The sequence below is a fragment of the Danio rerio genome, chromosome 11 (assembly GCF_052040795.2).
Source record: "Danio rerio strain M-AB ecotype USA chromosome 11, GRCz13ab, whole genome shotgun sequence".
Classification (NCBI taxonomy): Eukaryota; Metazoa; Chordata; class Actinopteri; order Cypriniformes; family Danionidae; genus Danio; species Danio rerio.
In genome coordinates, this window is record NC_141031.1 from 11,982,269 (window position 1) to 12,005,000 (window position 22,732).

General features: G+C 35.0%; 2 protein-coding genes across 3 annotated transcripts in view; both read left to right on the top strand.

Moving 5' to 3' along the window:
* The window catches only part of pla2r1 (phospholipase A2 receptor 1), an 868,273-nt gene that overhangs the window by 619,724 nt on the left and 225,817 nt on the right, over positions 1 to 22,732 (top strand). The gene's annotated exons all lie outside the window — the stretch shown is intronic.
* Positions 1 to 22,732, top strand: part of jupa (junction plakoglobin a) — a 62,868-nt gene that overhangs the window by 3,537 nt on the left and 36,599 nt on the right. Inside the window, exon 1 of one of the 2 annotated variants that reach the window (XM_087271798.1) lies at positions 20,595 to 20,741. The gene's annotated coding sequence lies outside the window, so the exon portion shown is untranslated. 2 annotated transcript variants of the gene reach the window in all.

Genomic DNA, 22,732 nt, shown 5'->3' on the forward strand with positions numbered 1-22,732 from the left:
ATAAACTAAGTTTACATTTATAATAAAAAAAAAATATGTAGCTCCTTTGGCTGATTGAGGAAAGGTGTTTTTATATCCGCACATTTGTTTATTTTAACGGTCCCTATATTGTTTTACCACGCTACTTTAAATATTCGGTCTGAAATCACATTTAAGTATGACTTCAAAACAATGTTAGAACTATTTAATTTACTGTAAACAGTGTTGCACTTTGACATTCGTTGGCTTTTAATATGATTCACTATCTAAAAAGTTGCAAATAATACTTTTCTTAAACGATATCATGAAGCACAAAGACAGAATGTGCAAATATAAAACCAACTTTACCTCAATCTCTGGGTGTTATGTTAGTGCATGTGTCAGGGTGGGGCTGTACCATGTTTTATTTACTTCCCAACATTAAGACCAGCCTAAAAGCTAACGTATCCTTAATGCTTTCATTCTGAAGAGATACAATCGTTTCTTTTTTTCTTGTGGTTTCTACTTGAGTAGTTTGAGAGTTTAGTGTCAAAGAAATTATGTTCTTATTAAGGAAATAACGTTCTCCGAGATACACCCTTTCCTGTTTGTCTGGTTAGCAGGGAAGCAGAAAGTCATGTCCCCCTTCAGTGACTTATCTCTTAAGGAAGCAGCTAAATTCAACTAAATTAAATGACATGGATTTAACCAGCATTACAGTGTTCAGTTTTGGGCCAATTGAATTCCAGTTGGATTTTGGAGAACCTAAACATGCCCAACTGGCACAGAGAAAGAGGATGATTGGGATGCAAGGAAACATCTATTTAATCTCACTTACAAAATGTGAAGTAAATCTGGACAGATGAAGGAGCATATGATGATCTATTTATATATTTTTATGGGTCAGTTGTGGTTGATAGTAACACAGACAGGATGTGGCATTTGCTCTTTGTGGGAGTTCCTGAGTTGTGCACATTAGTAGTGGAGTCAGGAGCCAGCTGGTTGCTTTACTGACTGACTGGCGCTGGTTTTAGGATGAGATTTACAGCATTTGGGCTCACACATAGCCGTTAATCCCCCTACAGGCACAAATCCCTGATATTGTCCTACATTAGGACAGCAAGGGGCAGCGTGATCCCCTCTTCATAAATACACTTTCAGAGGGCACAGAGAAGATTACCCATAAGCACCATTCCCTGGATGTCCGTTTGCTTTAATTTGACAGATTTGTTAGATCAGTTAGCATCTTTATCTTTTTCCATTTCTGTCTCTTTACCTTTCTCCATAATTTATGTCTGTTGCATTTGATGGCTGTGATCTCAGCATATGCGTCACAGGCCGTTCCTTCACACACTCACGCCATATCTGTAGTCCCTAATGTGTCATGTATCTTTAATGAAGATCCGAAGCTATATGAAATCTGTGGTGAATGACCAGCTGGCTCAGATGGATAAGATGGTCTGATGGCTCTGCACAGAGCCAAGCCATTTGCTATTTAAGTCTTTTAGACGTTAATTGATTTATTAACCTGAAACTAGATGTAAAGTCCATTTTACATCATGGGGTCATAACTATGAGGTTAATATAATATACATTTGAAATTTATGATAATAGAATAGTCCGTATTAAAAGTCAATACAATTATGGCTCCTTTCAACTGACTGTTACAGTACGGTACGGTTTGGGTCGGTATGGGTCAGGCTTGCGTTTCCTCTACCAAGGGTACCCTTTTGGTAGGCGTGGTGTATGACAGAAAGTTTCAGTCACGTCATTCTCGCTCGAGCAAATGTCTACAACAAAGCTGTACGGGTCGCTCGCATATTATATAAAAAACACTTCTCACAAATCAGATGCTTTACACACATAAATACTTGTTTATAAATGTTTATTACTAACCTTTCTATGAACAGGATTTGATTATTATAACTGCAGATCAATGACAGAGCGAAATAGCCTACTGTTACGACTGTAATTATATGAAATAAATAAATAAATAAATGAACATATATGAACACATACAGCCCTTTACAGTCTCCGATATGTTACCAACTACATAAAAACTACACACAGCATCGTCCTTATTTTGGTTCAAAACAACACAAAATATAGCCTACAGTCAGTGAAAACCTCTCGTCTGTGTCTGTAATCTTCAGCAGCACATGTAGACCTGTTAGAAAGTAATTTGGTCATTTCCAGTTCATATTAGTCCAAAAGATGATGATAAAAAGTAAAAAAGGCAGTTGGTTCACGTTTGCTGAAGAAATAATTTGCTCCTTTTTTCCGGCTTCTCCATTTTTTCGTGCTTCACTCTCGCGTTTGTCAGTGTCTGACAGGATCGGGTTTCAAAAGCATGTCAATAATCAAGCACACTTTATTATCATCAGCTCAAGAAGTTCGTTATTTCAGATATAGACGCGCGGCGAGCGCAAGCAAGAAAGCGAAAACACTCGCGCTTTAGACTGGCTTGTAAAAAAAACTAAGGGGCACAGAGTAAATCAACTCTTCTTTTTGGCGTTGTGGCTGTTCATCAAGACGACGACAAGGTTTGTTTGAGCCTGGATCGACCGTGCCTTGTTATTATATGTATATATAATTCCGCTGTAATCTCTGGGCTGTGTGTGTATTTTAAACATGGCGGGTTTTTTGTTTTCATTCTGGCTTGTTGCGTAAGCGAATGACATATCTCTGTAAACCAATAGCGTTCAGCTGCGCATCTAGCTCCCCCTTTTGGGACCCTTTCTCGTGTTTGGTACCCTCTCGAAAGGGTGCAGAAAAAGTGGTATGGTTCGGTATGCCTTTTGATAGTGGAAACGGCCACAAAAGCGTACCAAACCGAAGCGTACCGTACTGTTCCACTTAGTGGAAACAGGCCATTATAATGCTAATCGGTCATGATATCACAGTTGGAATCATTTTCAGATTTTTTTTGGCTAATGAACCAAAAAATTATTAAAGTTATGGCCCCTTTCCACTGAGTGGTACAGTATGATATGGTTTGGAACACTTTTTTATCGACATTTCTGCTGTCAAAAGGTACCAAAAAGCGAACCGTTACATAGCACTTTTTAGGTTTTAGGTACCCTTTCCAAGGAGAATACCATTAGTGCCCTTTTGGTAGTGGAAAAGCAAGCCTGATAACCCATACCCAAACCAACCCCTACTGTATTATATTACTCATTGGAAAGAGCCATTAGTAAGAACTCACCCAATTTATAGCTAAACTGCATCTTAGACTTCTGAGAAACCTGTGACTTTTTAGATCTGTAAGTGTATTTGGTGTGAGCATGTAAGATATGCTGCTGCTGTATAAACAGATAGACAGGTGGTGCTTTCTTGTATGGTATCCCTTTCTTGTATAAAGACTTTAAAAAAAATACTGGTAAATTGCTATATAGAGGCCATACATGAACAAGCCCTTTAAAAAAAGAAGTTGTTGAGTGTTTAACCAGTTAATGGTCAGAAGTCTGCTGTGTGTGAATGCAGGGGGAAGGAATATTGCCGATATGATCATACAAGTTCAGAACGTGCTGATGTGAGATGCCTGCTCATTCTGATACAGATGACACTTTTGCTCAGTGCTGTTTATGAAAATAAAAGCCATTGAATTCTTTGTCCAGAGACATTTAGCTGTTGCTTCCTAATCAGAAAATGCGTGTATGTTTATAGTGGAAAAATGCTCATGATAAACCACTTTGGATGCTAGCTATATTTGACCATTATAGGATTTATGTGTTGTCTTTGTTACAAAAGCTTAAAGTTTAAAATACAAATGAAACAACGACAAGGATGTACCCCTTCGTGTTTACAAATGCAAACGCAGCAGTTCAGAGATCATTTTTGGTTAATTCAGTCAATCTTCCAATATGGAATTGGTGTCTGAATTGTGCGTTTTTGGAAAAAATACAGAACATTCTTGCCTGTGTGAACAGTGCTTTTTTTATATTTACTAGTAAAGTATTTTCAGTAATTTTATGGATATTTACTGGTTTCACAGTGTGAATGGGGCAACCCAGGCTCATTCTGAAAACGTAGTCCCGCGGACGTTTCTGGAGACCGCGGAATACGTCCCGGCAGGTACGTACGGCTGCAGTTTTTGTTTTTGCGAATCCGCGAGAGGCCGCTGTGTGCGCTTTTTCGCATCTCAAACGCCTCTCGCGAGTGCAGTTCGCGCCCGCGCTGTTCTCGCGTGAACCCACCAGAGGCCACTGTCCGACTGACCGGATGATTGACTGCGTGACCAGCCAATCGGCTGACCCGCCCTCTTCCTTCCCTAAACCCAACCAATTTTACCGATTGACCCGCCCGCCCGCTCGCTTCCCTAAACCCGAGCAACAATTTACAAAAGCCGTCCAAAAAAAGAAAAGCCCTGATTTTTTTTTTTTTTAACCGCGTTTTCGGATTTCACCACGTTCTCACCCTGTTATGAAACTCGTTCACTTAATTTTTGATATTCTGTTTTTGTCTTACCTGATTTCTGGAACCGCTCTTCCCCGGATTCGAAACCGATCGCCGTGGTCAACTCCTCTCTGGATCTCAACCCTGCCGACTTACACGATGAGCTGAGTGGACAAACGGGTTGCAGCGAGAAAGCCCTCCACAAGGAGGCAAGCGGTCGGCCGGCCGGCAAGCGCGAAAGGGAACAGCGTCACACCGCCCTGTAGCGTTCGCTTGAAAAAAATAAATGCAGCCGTACGTACCTCCCGGGACGTATTCTGCTGTCTCCAGAAACGTCCGCGGGAATACCTTTTCAGAATGAGCTTGGGTTGGAATGGGGCCAATGACGGTAGAATCAGCTTTTCTTGTATAGTAAAGGATTTGATTCCAAGCTGTTTATGACCTATCACTATTATTTTAAGCCTCATTTACACTACAAGCGACTCATAGCGGCAAATCGACAGGCGACCGTTAATTCCAACGAAGAGAGAGCGACTCTGTCTACTCGAGCGACAGTGATCGTTAGCGACTAGGTGGGCATATCAAGCAACGCGGAAAAAAATCCTTCAACTTCATTTTTTTTTTTTAATTTGCGTGTTTATTTTACAGGGACAATACACTTGACATTGTTATACAAAGATAACCGATGTTGTGTACATAGGGCATATAGCATAAAGCTAATTTGCAGCCCTTGTCCCTGGTTAGGCTTTACATAAAAAAATAATAATAAAATTAAATTAAAAATAAAATTAAAAATAATAATAATAATAAAGAAAACCGGCAAGAACAAAACACAATACAGCAAACATGTACAATATTTACAGAGCCATAAACATAAGATGCAAGTCCATATGGATAAAGAGAAATGTAAATGGGACCAACCTGAAAGAATAACGCTTAATGTTCACATTGCTGTAAAGATTTCAACCATTCTTTCAGTTTTAAAGAAAAAACTGGAAGTTTTGATTGTAAATACAAATGAATGACTTTCTTGAGCGACAGCCAATAGGAGCACCAGTAGACCTCACATGATCCTCTCTCATCTCGCTCGTAGGCCGGTTGTATTCTTAGTGCTGTTGACTGACACAAACCTGCATTTGCAGCAGATTTTATCCCAGAGCGACAGGCAGCTACAAAATCGTTGCTAGTGGGAATGAGGCATTATTTCAGGTGTTCAGTTCAATCTGCATCAGCGACGTCAAGGCCCTGTACTTCTAGTACTGTACAAAGTGCAATAAGAGAAGAGATGTAAGTCTTTCTGCTTTCCTAGCAATAAGAACAAACATTAGTTGTACCATAAATTTTTCCACATATAAGGGAAACTGACAGACCAACATGTTCTTGCTCAAATAAGCTGGAATTTTCTCCCTCAGTGCATGGCAATAAGATCATGACAAGTGTCAGCATGTTTGTTTACATCCTTCCAAGAGGTGTGGATTTACTTCAGTATCTAACATTATTTTTTATTGCTCGGTGACTGAAAATTGAAACCAAAAGCTGCACAGTTTTGTATTTAAATTACCATTTTAATTTCTGAGTTGTGGATTCTGACTCGTGTTGCGATTAAAAATGTCAACAGGCAGCAACAGTAGCTCATCAAGTGCAACATTTGATGTCTTCACTACAAAATGCCCTACTCATCAGTGAAATAGTTTGAATATTTTAATTAACGTAAATCTTTCATGGATTTTTTCTACATATTTGAGTAAGATACATATTTTGCATTATATAATACAAGTTTTTTTAAGTATGATTTACAGTTAATTACCTCTCTCTAGGATCTTTTGCTGTTATCTGAACTCCATGTGGTCAGTTCAGCTCTCATAAAATATTAACAAAGGCCTCCTCAGATGACAGTAAACACTGAGACACCAGCGCAGACCTACTGAATTAACACTGAGCAGTCACAAAGGAGCATAGTAGGCTCTCTGTCTCCTCCTCCTTCTCCTTTTTTATATTGAATGGAATCTAGGGAGTCGAATTGCACTCAATATAAAACTAACCTCAGACCCCCATATCCTGTCAGACAGAGTGAGAAAAGCCAGTTTAACATTGAATCACATGAATAATTGAATATTTCTATGCTGGAAGAGGGAAGTTGTAAACCTCAAAGTTCCAAACGTGTAAATTAAGTGTGATTTCATCCGTGTAACTACAGCATCTGGGTGTGAAATAATAAAATTAATGATATGTGTCGTACGTTTGTGCATCAAGAGAAGACCACTGTTCCAGCTTTTGCTCAGCGTGAGTCAAAAATTGTGGGAGGTTCTGGGCATGTATCATCAAGACAGAACATCTCCACTCCTTAATCCAGAACTAGGGAGGTGTAGAGTAACCAGGGAGAGGTGGAGAAAGGGGCTGTTCAGGGAATTTTCGCACACCAGAGACACAATCTCAGGGTGATAAATAATCGTTCTGAAGAGGCCTCTATTCAGTTCTGCTTGGCCGTGAAGCACAATCCCAAAGTTCTTTGTAGTAGTTTATTTGTTCTCGATTGACCCCTATGAGCTGCATCAGCATTTTCAGCAGCACTTTCAAGGCCAAAACCACTTGTTTGTTTTCGCTGGAACTTACAGTGCTTGCAAGTCACAACAAGAATATGATGAAATCAACATTCATATGTGTTTTCAAAACTCATGTTCTTAATCTTTTTTTTATGATCAATCTAAAATGAATGTGTTTTATTTTTCAAATCATGCAAGCATTCAGATCTGCCTTCATTTAGTCAACAATTTATTAAATAAACTAAATAGATGTAGTTCTGCCAAAACTAATTGCCATCATTCACTTACCATTCATTTGTTCAAAAAATTATTTGTTTCTTCTGTTAAACACAAAAAAAGACTTATTTAAAATAATGCTGGAAAGCATGTCAATATATGGTGTCCAGGCCCGTAGCCAGCCTGCTGAAAGGGGTAGTTCTTTTTTTCTCAAAAAGTGGACTTTTTTTGCAGGTATTCATCTCAATTTCTTTTTAATTACTCGATTTAATTTAGATTTAAATGCTGTATTTTAGTGTCTTTTTAAGCACTTTTTGATTAGCTGAATTAGCTTGTCAGATGGTCATCATAACCACACTTTTTGATGTACCAAAAATATTTCCTAAAGATTTATATTTTTAAAATACTAATTTATTTTTATCATATCATGATATTCATCATGGAAAAAAAGGTTTAAATTAAAAACTGTAGCCTATTGTCATTTATTAGGCAAATAACAAACTTGCCTGCATATTAAACTTCCCTCAGTCAAAATTTGGCCATTGAATAATAAAAATTGTAAACGCAATAATGATAACTTAGATTGTCTAAAATTTTCTAGCCTCTCTTGTAAATATGGCTCATGAAAATATTTGCTGGCAATTAGCATTGGCCAAAACTGATTAGCTGAAGTCACACCGAAGCAACAGAGTAATCGGCTTGGTCTTAAATACTTTTTAAATGAGATTTTTTTTTACTATTTATGATGGCATAGCAGTCAAAATAGGACAAATGAGCTCATATATAAGACAATTTCTGGACCGTTATCAGCGAGGGCTGGGTCTTCCCAAATACCCGAACCCCCCTGACTACGGGCCTGGTGGCATAAAACATTCTTCAGAATGTCTACTTTTGCGTTTGACTGTATTAAGGAACTAATTAAAAGTCAATAAATGATGACAGAGTTTTCATTTTTGGGTGAATTTTTGCTATATTCCTTTATTATTCCTAAAGTTTTTATCTATAAATTACGATAATCTGTCTCACTCCGAGTCTGGGTTGTACAGTACAATACAAAAGAAAAGTCTGTTATGTTGTTGGGAATGAACTTGTATTAAAATTAAGCTAAAAGCTAATTTTAAAAAAATATTATTTAGAATTTTATTTATGATTATGCTACTTCTGAAACTGTTTAAATTATTTTCATATTATGGCTGATAATAAATACCTAATATATAAAGTCTGTTTTACTGTATAGTCAGTTGTTTTTTAAAATGCCCTAGAGGAATAGTTTGCCCTATAGTTTGAGTTTCTGTCTTCTGTTGAACACATTTATTTATTTATTTATTTACTTTTTGCCCTCATAGTTCACTGACAAGTTGTGCACAGTAAATCAGCTCACATATTAAGTAAAAGATGTTTGAATAAAGGGTGCATTACTTGATTTTAAAAAAAATGCTGGAATCAAACACTATCTACTATCAATGATTACTTATTGAACATCAACGTTGAGCAACTGAAATTAAAACGCACAGTGTCTAAAACGAACTTCACTTTCTTATAAAATAGTAAAAATAACTCACACTTTTGTAAACAAAATAAATTGTATGTTTTAATTCAAAATTAAAATTTGTAAAATAAAATTCAATATTTTTCATATTTATGGTAGAAAATAAGCAGGATCTCTTCTAAATAAAATAACTTTTCTATATCCTGTAAATCAGTTTTTCTCAACCACGTCCTGGAGGCCCACCAGCACTGCACATTTTCCATGTCTCCTTAACCAAACACACCTGATTCAGATCATCAGCTTATTAACAGAGACTGATAGACCTGTAATGGCGTTACAGACAAATAAGACATCCAAAACATGCAGTGTTGGTGGTCCTCCAGAAACGTGGTTGAGAAACACGGCTGTAAATAATATTTTAAACAGTGTATTTCTTGCATCTTCTGTAAACAAATATTTTAATTTAAATAATAATTTTGATGTAAGAAAATATGCTGTCTCAAGGCATCTCTGGCGCAGCTTCCAACCGTCAATGTAGTGCAAAGTAACACAATTGTATAAAACAAAGCCAGCTAACATGACTCCACATGCTGTAGGGAAAGTAATTGAAAAAAATGTACCTAGAAAAATTAGATCAATTATTGGTTCTGAATGTCGATTTTGATTAATCGCCCAGCCCTAACATTACATATTACAGTGAAGATTTTTTCAACCCATTTCTAAACAAAATAGTTTTAATAACCAATTTCTAATAACTGATTTATTTTATCTTTGCCATGATGACAGTAAATAATATTAGACTTGATATTTTTCAAGACATTTCTTTACAGCTTAAAATGACATTTAAAGGCTTCTCTCGGTTAATTATGTTAACTAGGCAGGATAGGGTAATTAGGCAAGTTATTGTATAACGATGGTTTGTTCTGTAGACAGTCGAAAAAATATATATAGCTCAAAGGGGCAAATAATTTTGACCTTAAAATGGTTTAAAAATAAAAAATAAAAACTGCTTTTATTATAGATGAAATAAAACAAAAAGACTTTCTCTTGAAGAAAAAAATATTATCAGACAAACTAAAATTTTTCTTGCTCTGTTAAACGTCATTTGAGAAATATTTATAAATATAAAAAAGGGGCTGATAATTCTGACTTCAACTGTATATTGTACATCCCTGCATTTCCAGTTCTTCATTCTTACTGCTCTAAGTCCAGTTATTCTTAACTCTCCATAAAGCAGTAGCCTAATTCCGTCTAGTCTCTCATCAAACATTAACCAGGTCCTGAGGTAAACTTGCTCAAGAATGGTGTAGTATTCTTCCAAATCTTTTCAGGTTTATCCAGTTCCAGCAAGGTTTCCCTCAGGACATCTCAGATCCATAAAATATTTAAGAACTGTCACTTTGGCTCAGTTGTGCACTAGAAACCCATGCATCTACCTACGATCAAGGCACCTTCTTTCCTTTCTGAGGATGTAATGGCACAATGGGCTAAAATCATTACATTCATTGGAACCACAGATGCTGTAATGAACTTGATTCATTCTATTTGCAGTGACTCATTTTAAAAACTATGACGAAACTTACTCTTCAGAATGCTGGTGAAGTGTTGTAAACTCTGCCTGTGTCTCAGATAACGCCCCACTTACAGTTAAGTGCCTTTGCTAATGACGAGAAACGTCTTACAATAACACGAATTGTTACTGATAGTCCATCAAGCCACAGGCAGTCAAACAGCTGCCCACATTCAGTCAAGTGCTCTATTCAGTAGGAATGACCCCTTTCATCTCAACTGGCCTAAAACAGAAGAGGGATTATATTATCTTGGATGTTTGAATATTTACATGATACTGGAAACTGGACTTTCCCACTGTTCAGAGTCTCTCTTATAATATCAGAGTCTCTCACATATCTCTCAATCTATCACATCGAACTGAAAGGAGACACAAGGATGCAGCGAGCAGACAGACAGTGTTCGCTAATGCCTTGTCTCTTCCGGTTTGTGTTAATCTAAGCATTTATTGCGAATGACACCCGCGACTAAATACCTATCATTTGGCTTTTAAAGCATGATAGTGGAATAGTCAGGATTATATGCAGCACTATGTTGGTAACACAGATTTGTAGATTATCCACTCTAAAACAGAATTGTTTTAAATGCTTAACCCATGCTTGGTTTTTACCGATTTCACGAGTTCACACTTGCAGTTGTTTAAGTATAAGGCATATTTGGTGTGCTGTCCGGGGAGAGGGCTCTGAGCTCGGGGAGACACTCCAACTCGAGTTATTCCCCTTATCAGGAAGCAAAGAGGAGTTGGGATTCGAGCAAAGTATCTAGCCCGGCCCCAGAACGCTACCCCCGGGAATGTAATGCTTAAGAGGTGAGATGCCGGGGTGGTGGAGGGATACTAAAGTCGTGAGATGCTGCAGGTAGGACAGCTTTGGTATATATGTAGGGGTTTGTACAAGAACTGATTTGATAATGGAATAATTGTCAATGACGTATTCGATACTGAAACTTCTGCCTGCTACTCCCAAAATTTGTTTACAAAACATCACTAATGCCGAGTTCAGACTGCATGATTTTCAAACTAGTCGTGTCACTGATGTTTTCACACTGCATGACTATCTGGGCTGGCGTTTCGTCGCTGCTTTGTTTACACTGCAAGATGGTTCGGCGACATGGACATTCACATTGCATGACTTTACTATAGGGAGAATCGCCGACAACTTCGTCCAAACTACGTCTCACAGCCAAAAACACGTAGTATGTCTTTTGTTATTAACTACATAATGAGAAAGAAGCCTTTAATGGGGTAGAACATGTACATGTTTGCTCACCTGGGTTTAAAGAATTAGCCATTTCTCCTCAACGTTGATAATAAACTAATTTCTTTCTGTATGAAACGTCAAACAGACACGGTTGGTCCTGAGTCCTGTCAAACCTCCACTAGTTTTTCCTCCATTTCGTGGGTCCAAATAAACCGAAAATGAGTGCTTTTAACTTCTCCCCCAGCCTCCCGCTGGCCTGCAGCAGTTATACACACACGCACACACAAGTGAAAGCTGCTCTCTCATTGGCTATAGGCGATCGCTGATGTTATTTTCAGTCAAAACTCAATTCACACGGCATGATTTGAATCGCCGACAGCTCCAGATATTTAGCACGCCAAATATCTCACAGGCATCGGCGACTCATCCGCGATTCTCTCAGATCGAGTCTTTGATCGTTAATACTGTGTGATTGTCACTCACGTGCACGAGCAGCAATTTGCCTGTGATTTCAGGCATTTGTCGGCGATTTCTCAAAACCTGTCGGCGACCCAAAATTGGGGCTAAAATCACGCAGTCTGAATTAGGCATAAGTGTGGTTTACCTCTAGCATTTAAGGTATACTTAAAATAAAATTGAAGAACAAATTGATATGATGTATTTTTGAACAGAATCTGACCAAAACGAAGTTCATTTAGAGTTCGGTTCAGCAGTTTGAAACAGCTCACCAAAGATTGTCAAATTTCGTTTTGGCTCATGAACTAAAATTGGTCTGTGGTGATTGTGTGTGCTGGGACTTCGCCTTCTTTGACATTCTTATCTTATATCTACGGATGTCAGACAGGGCAACAGCATCCAACACAACAACACTAAATTAGCAACATGAACACACTGGATGAGCAAAACTGCTACAGATGTATCCGCACCTGCATAATCTCTAATAGAGAGATTTTAAAGACGCTAAGGGTGTCACATAACAGACAAGAAGAGCGTTTTACAAATTTCTAAACACTGTTCCATTAGGTGTATGTCCGTAGCAAATAGAAAACAATGTAAAGGTATCTTTTTTTTTATTACTTATATTATTTATGAAAGCCCTAAATATGTTATTGACTGCTTTAGGCCAGCAAATTTAACTTTTACATTTTGTTTTGATCAAATTGTGTCAGTGAGTACATTTACACGGACACCAATACTCCAGTTTTAATACGATTAAGACAATACTCAGATTTTTGATTACCTTAATTCGACTAAAGTCATAAATGAACTAAACAGAAATCAAATTAAGACATTTGGAGTGTGCTGATTTTAGTCGTTTTATTGTAGTGCAGTACAGACATGTAAACACCTTAATTTAAACTATTATTGTCGTGTAGGATTTTCACCTCATATTTTTCGACAGGATATTCTATACATACATGTCTGTTTGACACTATTCCCTGCACCTAATGAGTCATTGAAGGACCACAGACACTTGCATTGCGAAATGCGAATGTTTCTTTCCCATGCCGTATCAAATCGCATTAAAACTACACTCTTCCAGCAGTTTATACTCTCATCCAATATCTCGTTTTCATAGGAGGGCATAAATGAAATGTTCCTGAATGAAAGTAAAAGTGCCAAACTGCAGTTAAAGTTGAAAAATTAAGAATGAAACACCGGAGGAAGCGAGGATAGCGCTGTGACGCAATACACTATAACATATACAACAGGATCATAAAAAGAACATTCAAGCCAACAATATTCAAAGCAACTCATGTAAACAAATTAATCATAATATTGACTTATTCAGATTAAGGCAAATAATTAGATTACTGATGTCCATGAAAACGTAGTCAGTGTCACATGACCAGTTTAGTTTACATACTTGCACAAATAGAAGATATGAGAGGTGGACATTTGTTAACAGTCACAATAATGATAAGTGGTATAGCACTTTTCATTTTTATAACAGTTGGAGCTATGCAATTATGACTATGCTGAATGCAGTCAATTTAATTCAGACCAAGTATAAAACCTAAATGAACCACACATAATCTCAAAGAACACATCAAGTTTGTTTATTGGAGAGGTTTAAGGAGTAAAATGCATATTCTCAAGTTGGAAGAAAAATAAAGTGTCAAGTTGTTTCTAGCTTATACAATAAAAACATTGACAGCCAATCAGAATTCTAGCATAACACGCTGCAGTGTCTGTTTTTGATATAACATCTCAAGATTTTGATTGCTTCAGTGCTTTGTTAATGATTAGTTAAGTAGCTGTTTCCATTTCTTTACTTTGTAAAGTGCATATGTTGTTTTCATTAATGGATAGTCATTGCCTTTTCTTGACATGCATGTCATATAATGGCGCTGATGAATTTGGCTTGAGGCTGAAATAATACAGCCTGTTCAAACATGCCTTAAACCCCAAGTGTGGTGTTACACATCTTCTGTTTGCAGAGGAGTTTACCTACTGCTGCTTACTAATCACATTCGGGCACTTATCTCATAATTACCTTTCAAAATGGGTGTTCTTCTGTTAAAGAATTTAATAGTAACCGTATATGTGTGCAGTATGCAGAATATACAATTATATGCTGATTGGCCTCAGGAAAAAAGTGATCGGACTGTTCAAGTCCACATGGATTCTGTAACGTTTTAGATAAAAGATTGCAATTTTAATTCATGTGGGTTTATTTGGAGATACGGTCATGTTATCCAAACTTTAATGGCAAAGGCAGCTCCTTATAATTGGGAGCGGCCACAATTAAGGTGTTTCTGGGAGGTTGTAATACATGATTTCACGGAGGAACTGTTGATTCACAATTTCTGAATGAATAGATTGAGATTTTGCCAGTTGTACAATGCAAGGGCTCTTGTAGCGCCTGCTGCTTCATGTCCAAGTGAGTCAGTTTCTACAAATAAACGTGTATCTTTAAAGAACGATCATTTCACTTGCATATGTCAGTTGGCAAGAACATGCACAAAAACTATTTTCCATGCAGTTTTGCAGATATTTATTTATTGAATCGCCTGAAATAAAACACGTGATGTGAGTGTAAAATGCTATGTGTTACATGCAAGCTTTTGCAAAATTGACATTTCCGTTTTTCATGTATTTTCAGTTCATAATTTAAGTTTGTGCAAACTGAATATTGTATGTGAAAATTTGATGGTGCTACATATTTGTCTTTAAGAAATACACAAGCAGTTAGCCTTGTGCTAAGCTAGCAAGCTTACTCTGTGTTTCAGATATAGTCTGAGGTGAAATGTTAGCAGTGAAATGTTTCAGTTGCACATCACAGTTTTATTTTCACCAGGTGAGATGTGAATGTTCAGCCTGATCTCACGAGGAAACGTATTTTACGTTTTGCCAGTTTAGTGGCTAATTCAGTCATACGAAATGTTATGATTTAAAAAAATAGGTGTGGCACCTAACCCCACCCCTAAACCCAACCGTCATTGGGAGATGAGCAAGTCGTACTAAATTGTACGAATTAGATCGTACGAATTCATACGAATTAGCCACTAAATCAAAAAGTTCCGAATTGCCGCGAGATTATGTTGGAATATTGCATTCATGATATTCTGCCAATTATGGCCTAAACAAAGAAAATAGAAAATCAGGACTTCTGCAGGTATTTATCAAGTCAAATGTAAGATTTTGAAGATCTTTTTAAGACTGTTATGAACGAAATTTCAGACTTATACAGGGCAAAAAGATTTTTTTCTAATGGCCAGGTTGTTTGATCTTCACTCGCATCATCAAAAAATTACACCGAAATCTAGAGTTTTATGCACGCAGGGCTTTTTTTTCCCAATATAATGTTTATTTAAAAAAATAATGACTTGTTTTAAAAACTATAATATGCTAAAATTATGCAAAACCTCGACAGGTAGCTAAAATACATAGAGAACATTCAAACAAATGTTACTGTAATGAAGAAATGTTGCTAGATACAGTTAATAAATGCACTTTTATTAAAAGGATTGTTGGTGCAAGTGGATGTTACCCCAATTTATCAGGACGTAGGAAAATTAAGATCTGTTTAAAATGATTTAAGACCTGCAACGCAATATTTCAGTAAGTTTAAGACTTTCTAAGATCTAAAGTTTTGTTTTTGTAATTTCAGAAATTTTAGGATTTCTTAAGACCCCGCGGACACCCTGCAAATGTTAGCAGTCCTTTAAATACAGGATTTATTTGAATTATTTATTGCGGTATAAAGATAACATCTTCTCAGAAATAGCCTTAATTAATAAGATTTCCACTCATTGTGTGCTGTAAACATACTTGAATGTTTATGCTTAACACAACAAGATAGCTCCATGCTAATCTTGCTAAAGAAAAACTAGCTGCTATCTGTGAAGTGATGTCAAATGACTCGTCTTGCTGAGGTCAGGGTTCTTCAATCTGCCTTGAGTTCATAAGTCAAAACTTCTAGCAGTATTCTACATGTTCTTTCTAAGTCGGAAAACTCCTTACTCCAAGTTGTCTGGAGCTCAGCATTGTTTTATTAAGTTGTAACTTGTAAAGTAATAAGATGCATGTTGGTCAGTCGGGTTGTTTGTCTGTTCTGATTTATTTCAAAGGAAATTAATGTCTTTGTGGAGGGGTTTACATGCTTTTTCTGACCTCTCAGTCTAATATTGTGAAACAAGCAACCCAAGCTCATTCTGAAAGCTTACGTAATATGAATGTGAAAGGAGATGATCAATTAAATGCATACAAAGTGCTTTTATTTCTAGCTGAAAACTACAATGAATGTTGTTGTTTTTTTTTTTTTGTGTCAGGGGTGATAACCGAACTTTACATTTTTCACCTTCAAACAATCAATTTTAATTTAAGAGTTTAAAACCTCTCTGGCTAGCATGCTTCAACTACACATGCGTCATAATATATGTCATAATGTTTAAGGATTAGATCAGTAGATGTTGAGGTGGTCAATCTGAGCCAATGTGTTTTTGACTACACTCAAATTAATGCTGGGTTGTCATAACTGAACTTTGGGAGAAATGTAGACAAACCCAACTCTTAGTCATTAACTTTTAATTATAAAATTATCCCAGTGTTGGGTTAGTCCATATTTGTTGAGGTATATTTTTCACAGCTTTTTACTTCTAATTGTATCGTGGAAAAACTATAACAACTTACTTAACTATGGAAAATTGAAAAAGTATTTATGTTCTATGTTAATGTTCAGCTATTTCACTTCAAAGACCATAAAAGAAAACAATTCTTTCTATTTTCTAAACAAGAGCTTGAGGAAAAAAGCTCAGTTTAGAAGAACATTTTACATGGTTTACAACACTTTGTCAACTTAATACAAAAACAAAAAAATGCTAAAAAAAAAAACAAACAAACTTTAATAGCTTGCAACAGTGTGCCTGTTTGAAACTGGGAAACAGTAACTTTTTTGTTGTTGTCCTCTTGTGATCAAATAACAAAAAAAGAAAAACATGAATCCCCTAATCTGGTTTAAACATAAGATGTTAGTTTGCTAATGCTAACAATGAATAAAAAATGTTTGTGCATCAGAAATAAAACGTGATATGTCATTTTCAGACATTTATTTATATACACTGAAAAAAATTATTCAAAGGTGATTCCTTGGATTGTTAAGTGGTTGTAAACAATTTATTTGGGCTGAATTGAAACAAATAATTTTTTTGAAACATTACTAAATTTAATTTGTTTGTTTAAATTTAACACAAATTGTTTGCAACAATTTTGCAGACATATTTGTTACGTTACGTTATGTTACGTTACGTTATGTTATGTTATGTTGTTATGTTATGTTATAGGGCTGCACAATTAATCGACATTTCGACCCTACACACGATATTAATTCCGCTTTTCTACGGTTCAGCCAATTATTTTTTCAAGGTCAGGAGAGGAGTGTAAAGGCCATTTAATAAGTCTTCACATTGTTTTAAATACATTTATATACATTTTATATACATGCATCTCAGTATGTGGAAAATTGGGGTCAGATTTGAGCTGTGGATACTTTTTAATACTTGAACTCTTGCAATTAGACCGTATGCGACCAGCCAACCGGATGTGCTGTATTCCAGTGCTGTCCAAGCAGGTCCGTGCGCGCGAGATGAAAAATAGTAATTTTATTTATTTATTTTTTTTAATCAGAAAAAAGACTATATTAAAAAAAAACGTTTCTGTTCATAAATGAGTAATAAAAAATGTTATCTTTTCATGTTGTCTTCACATTCCATCCAAATTTTGTTTTTTGGTGCGCTATCAGTTTATAATATTTGTTCGTTTGTTCAACCATGGTGAATGCATAGAAAATAAAGGCACTTTTTGCACTCTTTTATTTCGGCCACCATAAGAATCCGCTTCTGAACATTCTCTGTAACTGCCACAAGGGGGCTTATTCCAATAGTTGTGTTCGAATGTTGTGTGCAGTGGAAAGGCGGCTTCAATGTAATGATTTATTCTCTTTATCGTTTGTTTACAACCAAAAGGATGTGCACATGCCCGCCAGTGATATCTACTTTAATGAACAAAACCAGCATATGCTGTGAATAACAGGTAATAAAGTTGTAAATAATGTTCAGTTTGTTGCACAGAGCGATTGTTTTGGAGCTGCGCAGGGAGTGGGATTTTTTTGAGTATGTTTTCATGTATTAGCAGCCATGACATGAGCGCACTGGCAGTGAAAGTGAAACCGATCATTTAAATGACCATATGGCATATAGAGTTATAATTATGACACGCATTTGGTATGCTTTTTCTTTCATAACGAACACAGAGTGTTGTACATGAAAATAAATGTTTACTGGGTCAGTATAACTACTCTAGCTTATGTAATGTTGAATATAATGCAGGAAGGAATCGACAAATGTCTCATTTTACCAGTGAATAAAATGGTCTTTAATGTTGTCAATGACAAATGACCAGCATATGTCTCAAACATAATTGTTCAAGTTTAGAATTTTGAATAGTTTTCTTTTACTGTGCATTAACAACAGGACATATTTAAAGTCTGTTCATGTCCACCGTTCCAAGTCTATATAAAATTTAGCATATAGGCCTAATAGTATTATTGTTGTTTTATTATATGTTTGAGCAATAAAAACAATAATATCTTGTATACATTTTTTACATCTTCAAAATCGAGAGAAAATCTTAATTTAAAGCAAAACTAAAAAAAAATCTGATTCTTTGCCCGAATTGTACAGCTCTATTATATCAATTTATGTTATAGTGCCGTAGCAAAGTTTAATTTTTATGTTTATTTGTTGTGCTGTACATTTCTGTTGTAGGAAAATGCTATGAATTATTTTAGAGAAATATTTTATTTTTATTTTTTTGCTCAGGGTATACGTTACATTTGTCGTCTTTAAACCATTAGCAAATTTTTTTGTTTCAAGTATTTGTTAATAACATACTTAATGATCTCTATATGGATACTTTATATCCATTATTCTCTCCAGCTACAGTCAGATATCCACATGATAACTCGCCATGTTGATTTGAATTCCTATTATAAGTGTGTAATTGGATGTGCTGGTTGAAGGATCTGCATGTTGAGAGGCCTATATGTGGATTTTGTTTGTGGTTAAAGAAAGCCGGGGGTCAGCTGAGCCCACCTGCTCACCCACTTGCTTTCTCCAGCGGAAACAAGTTGAGCGTCTGGGGAAAATCTGAAACACAGTAGGCTTTTAACAGTATGAGGCTCAGCTGGTATCGGCCAGGTCACACCAAGTCATTAAGTGTGTGTGTGTGTGTTAGTGTGTTATATTGTGATATTGTGTTGTATTTTGTGTGTGTGTGTGTGTGTGTGTGTGTGTTATTGTGTGTGTGGGTGGCTTTGGATTTCATACTTCCAAATCAAAGCAATGAGGTGCAGTAGCTGTATAGTCTCTGGAGACTCTGAAACCAAAATGGCTGCTTTTTTGGCAGTAATTCAGATGTAAATGTGGTAATGGCTCATTATGGTCACTGTAAAAATAAAGACTAGCCGCAGTCTGAGTGTACTGTGAGATTATGATGAATGTTGTGCTCATTAAAGAGGGTTTTCTTTATAGTAATGCAGAATATTACATTTTAAACTGTTTTAAAAAGTAAAGTACCATAAAAATGTATATTAACGACTATTAAATGTTATTTTAGATGACTTAATAATAATAATAATAATAATAATTATTATTATTATTATTATAACTATTATTATAATTATTAAATAATAATAACAATAATAATATTTTATACTACTAATAATAATTATAACTATAACGGTAATAATATTTTATAATAATAATAATAATTATTATTATTATTATTATTATTATTATAATAACAATAATAATATTACAAAATAATAATAAAATATTTTATATTAATAAAAATATTTTAAAACTTTTTAATAATTTAATAAAACTAATAATAATAACAACAAAAACAATAATAATAATAATAACAATAATTATATTTATAATAATAATAATAATTTTATAGTAATAACAATAATAATATTTTATGATAATAATAATAATTATTGTTATTCTTATACAAATATTATGATTATTATTATTATTATCGTATTGGTAGTAGTAACTTGTATAAATAATTTTATAACTTTTATTTTTTATCATTTACAATTATTTATTATTATCCTTTTTTATTTTTTATTTTTTGCTAAATTAACTACATAGTTAGAGTTTCTTTTCAATAATGAATTTTTTGTAACAACATTTCTTTTATTAAAGGTGATATTAGCATTATTTTAATATCTCTGTCATTTTGGACATGCAAAACAAATAGGAAAGAGAAAAATTTCAGTTAGGCTTCTCGTTGCTTTTCAGAAAATGCAGCTCAAGGTACTTTACAGTAAAAAATACAATAAAACCCATTTACTTTAGATACAAAACAAGCAAATGCACTATAATTAATACTAATAAAAAAGTATTTTGCTCATTTTAAGATAGAATTGTTATATTTGAAATGCCCACAATTTTATTTCAATTCAAAAATCTGAAAACATGCTTGTATATTAACTGCATTTTTTGTATATTTTGTAATTTTAATTTTTTGTAATTGTAATAGACAAAGACGTTAGTGTCATCTTTGTACTGTGACACTACACTTCAAGTATCATAAAAGCTATAAAAGAGGTTGTTTTAGAGCAAAAGAGCACCCAAACCTGAGTCATATCAGCGACACTCCCTGTCTGTCCCGAGGGCAGGGCCGTGACTGAGAGATTACAGTGACTGCACTGTCAGTATCAGTATTGTTCTGGTAACGAGCACCATCAGCATTTCTGATCTGACATTCTTTAGCCGTCGGGTCATGTGAGACAAGCAAAAAACGATTTTGTGGACATAACCTAAAAAGGATACTGTAGAGTTCTGTAAACAAGAAGCCAAGGTGATTATTGAGCTTTTTAAAATTCTATATATAACTGGTTACTATTTGTGCTTTGTATTTGAAAAGAAGCCAAAGCATGTTACCAAAGCAATACAACGATTAGATTAGTTTACTGGACAATTAAAATAAAACAGGAGAACTTACTCTGATGAAATCAGATTTTATTAGGGCTGTGCGATTGGGGTAAAATATCTAATTACAATTTTTTTTTACAGATATTGCGATTTCGATTTGATTTGCGATTTAATTTTGTAATCAATTTAGGTGCTGGTTGTTGTATTTCTTCGTGCTGCCAACAATTCTGTGACAGCTTATACAAATGACCAGTTTTTGTTTGGTGTCTGTGACTCAAACTAAAATATTCCCATATTACCGACATGCTGTTTTTCTTTAATAGGAATGCGTCTAGTAATGCTTCTGAAGGGGAAGGCGCCCTCATACCACTCATCCACACTTTTCTGTTCATTTGTTTTTATTTTATTGTGGGCGTTCCGCATAGTTCGGGCGCGCAATTCTGATTGGGCAGAACGAAAGTGTGCTTACTCAATTGGCTTGTAAGACTTGTCAAACACAGACGGCAGTCATGCATATGCTCTGGGCAGGGGAAACTAAAAAATACATATATATTTCATATTGCAGCCTCTTACAATTAGCTAATTGCAACGTTTCAAATTGTGATTCAATTTCGATTTTATGCTTAAACGATTCAAAAATGTTAAAAAGAAGGTTTTGATAATGCAATTTTGGTTGTAGTTTGTTTTAGTGTTATTAACCCTCTCAAGGCAGGCGTTGCTGATTTGCAACAGTTAAAAATTAACTACCTTATTACCCCAGATACATATTTTATGAGTTTTTTTTTTACTCAGAAGTACCACTGCAGGACTTGGTTGTCCATCAGCAACAAACAGTTTCCCCATTTGCTCACCAGATGACATACACAAAAAAAAAAAAGTTTCTTGGAGTACCACTTGACAAAGTGACTTGGATACATGAACTACTCGATGAGGATTTGAGATTTGAGATATTGGATTTGGATCCCATATTGTTTTTGTTGTTGTTCTGCCACTGAAAAGCAATTTGTTACATTGTTTGAAAAGTTTTATATAAAAAGTTATTGTTCATATCATATTCAGTCGTCAGCGTCTAATTACCACACTGAGCCAATGTTGCAAATCTGCAACATCCCAGAACGCCTTGCATGTGAAGGTCTCTCTAAAAAAAAAGTCAGGATTCTATTGTACTACCCCATATGATAATTTCCCCCAAATATCAGATTTTTCCTGTTTCTAAAAATTTATTTGAGCCTGAAAGGGTTAAGAGCTATTATATATATATATATATATATATATATATATATATATATATATATATATATATATATATATATATATAAAAACTTTAAGAGACTTTTTAAGGAGTAGGAACGGGAAATGTCATCGAGCCGAATTCAAACTCGGGACACCCTAAAGTGCCATATGTCAACACGCTAACCACTAGGCTATTGCTCCGACTTTGTAATATATTTTTTATTTTTGTTTTAATATCAAGTTAAACTACATAAATGTATCTTGTATATTCTATCAGCTGTAGCTGAATTTAAAAAATACTTATCATTTGTTTATTTAATTTTAATTATCTTTAGCTAAACTAGCAGTGACGGATTACTTTCATGACTTATTATAAGTCATAGTATCAGTTATCAGTACTAGTTCCTATTGGATATTATTGTTCTCTTCCTTACAATACTTTTTAAATCGTAACCATGAGCAGATTTTGAAATTAGTACGCATTTTTGTATTACAGTTTTCATCATCTCAAAATTAATTTGTATATTTTACAATCATCTGTTTCAGTTTTAAGCATTTATTAACTTTACAAAAAGTGTAGAATTTTAAAAATCAATAAATCAACTAACATAAAAGCAATTATCGTTCCTAATTTTATTAATTGCTGCATTCCCAGTTAAGGACGCTATTGTGTTTTTGTTAAAT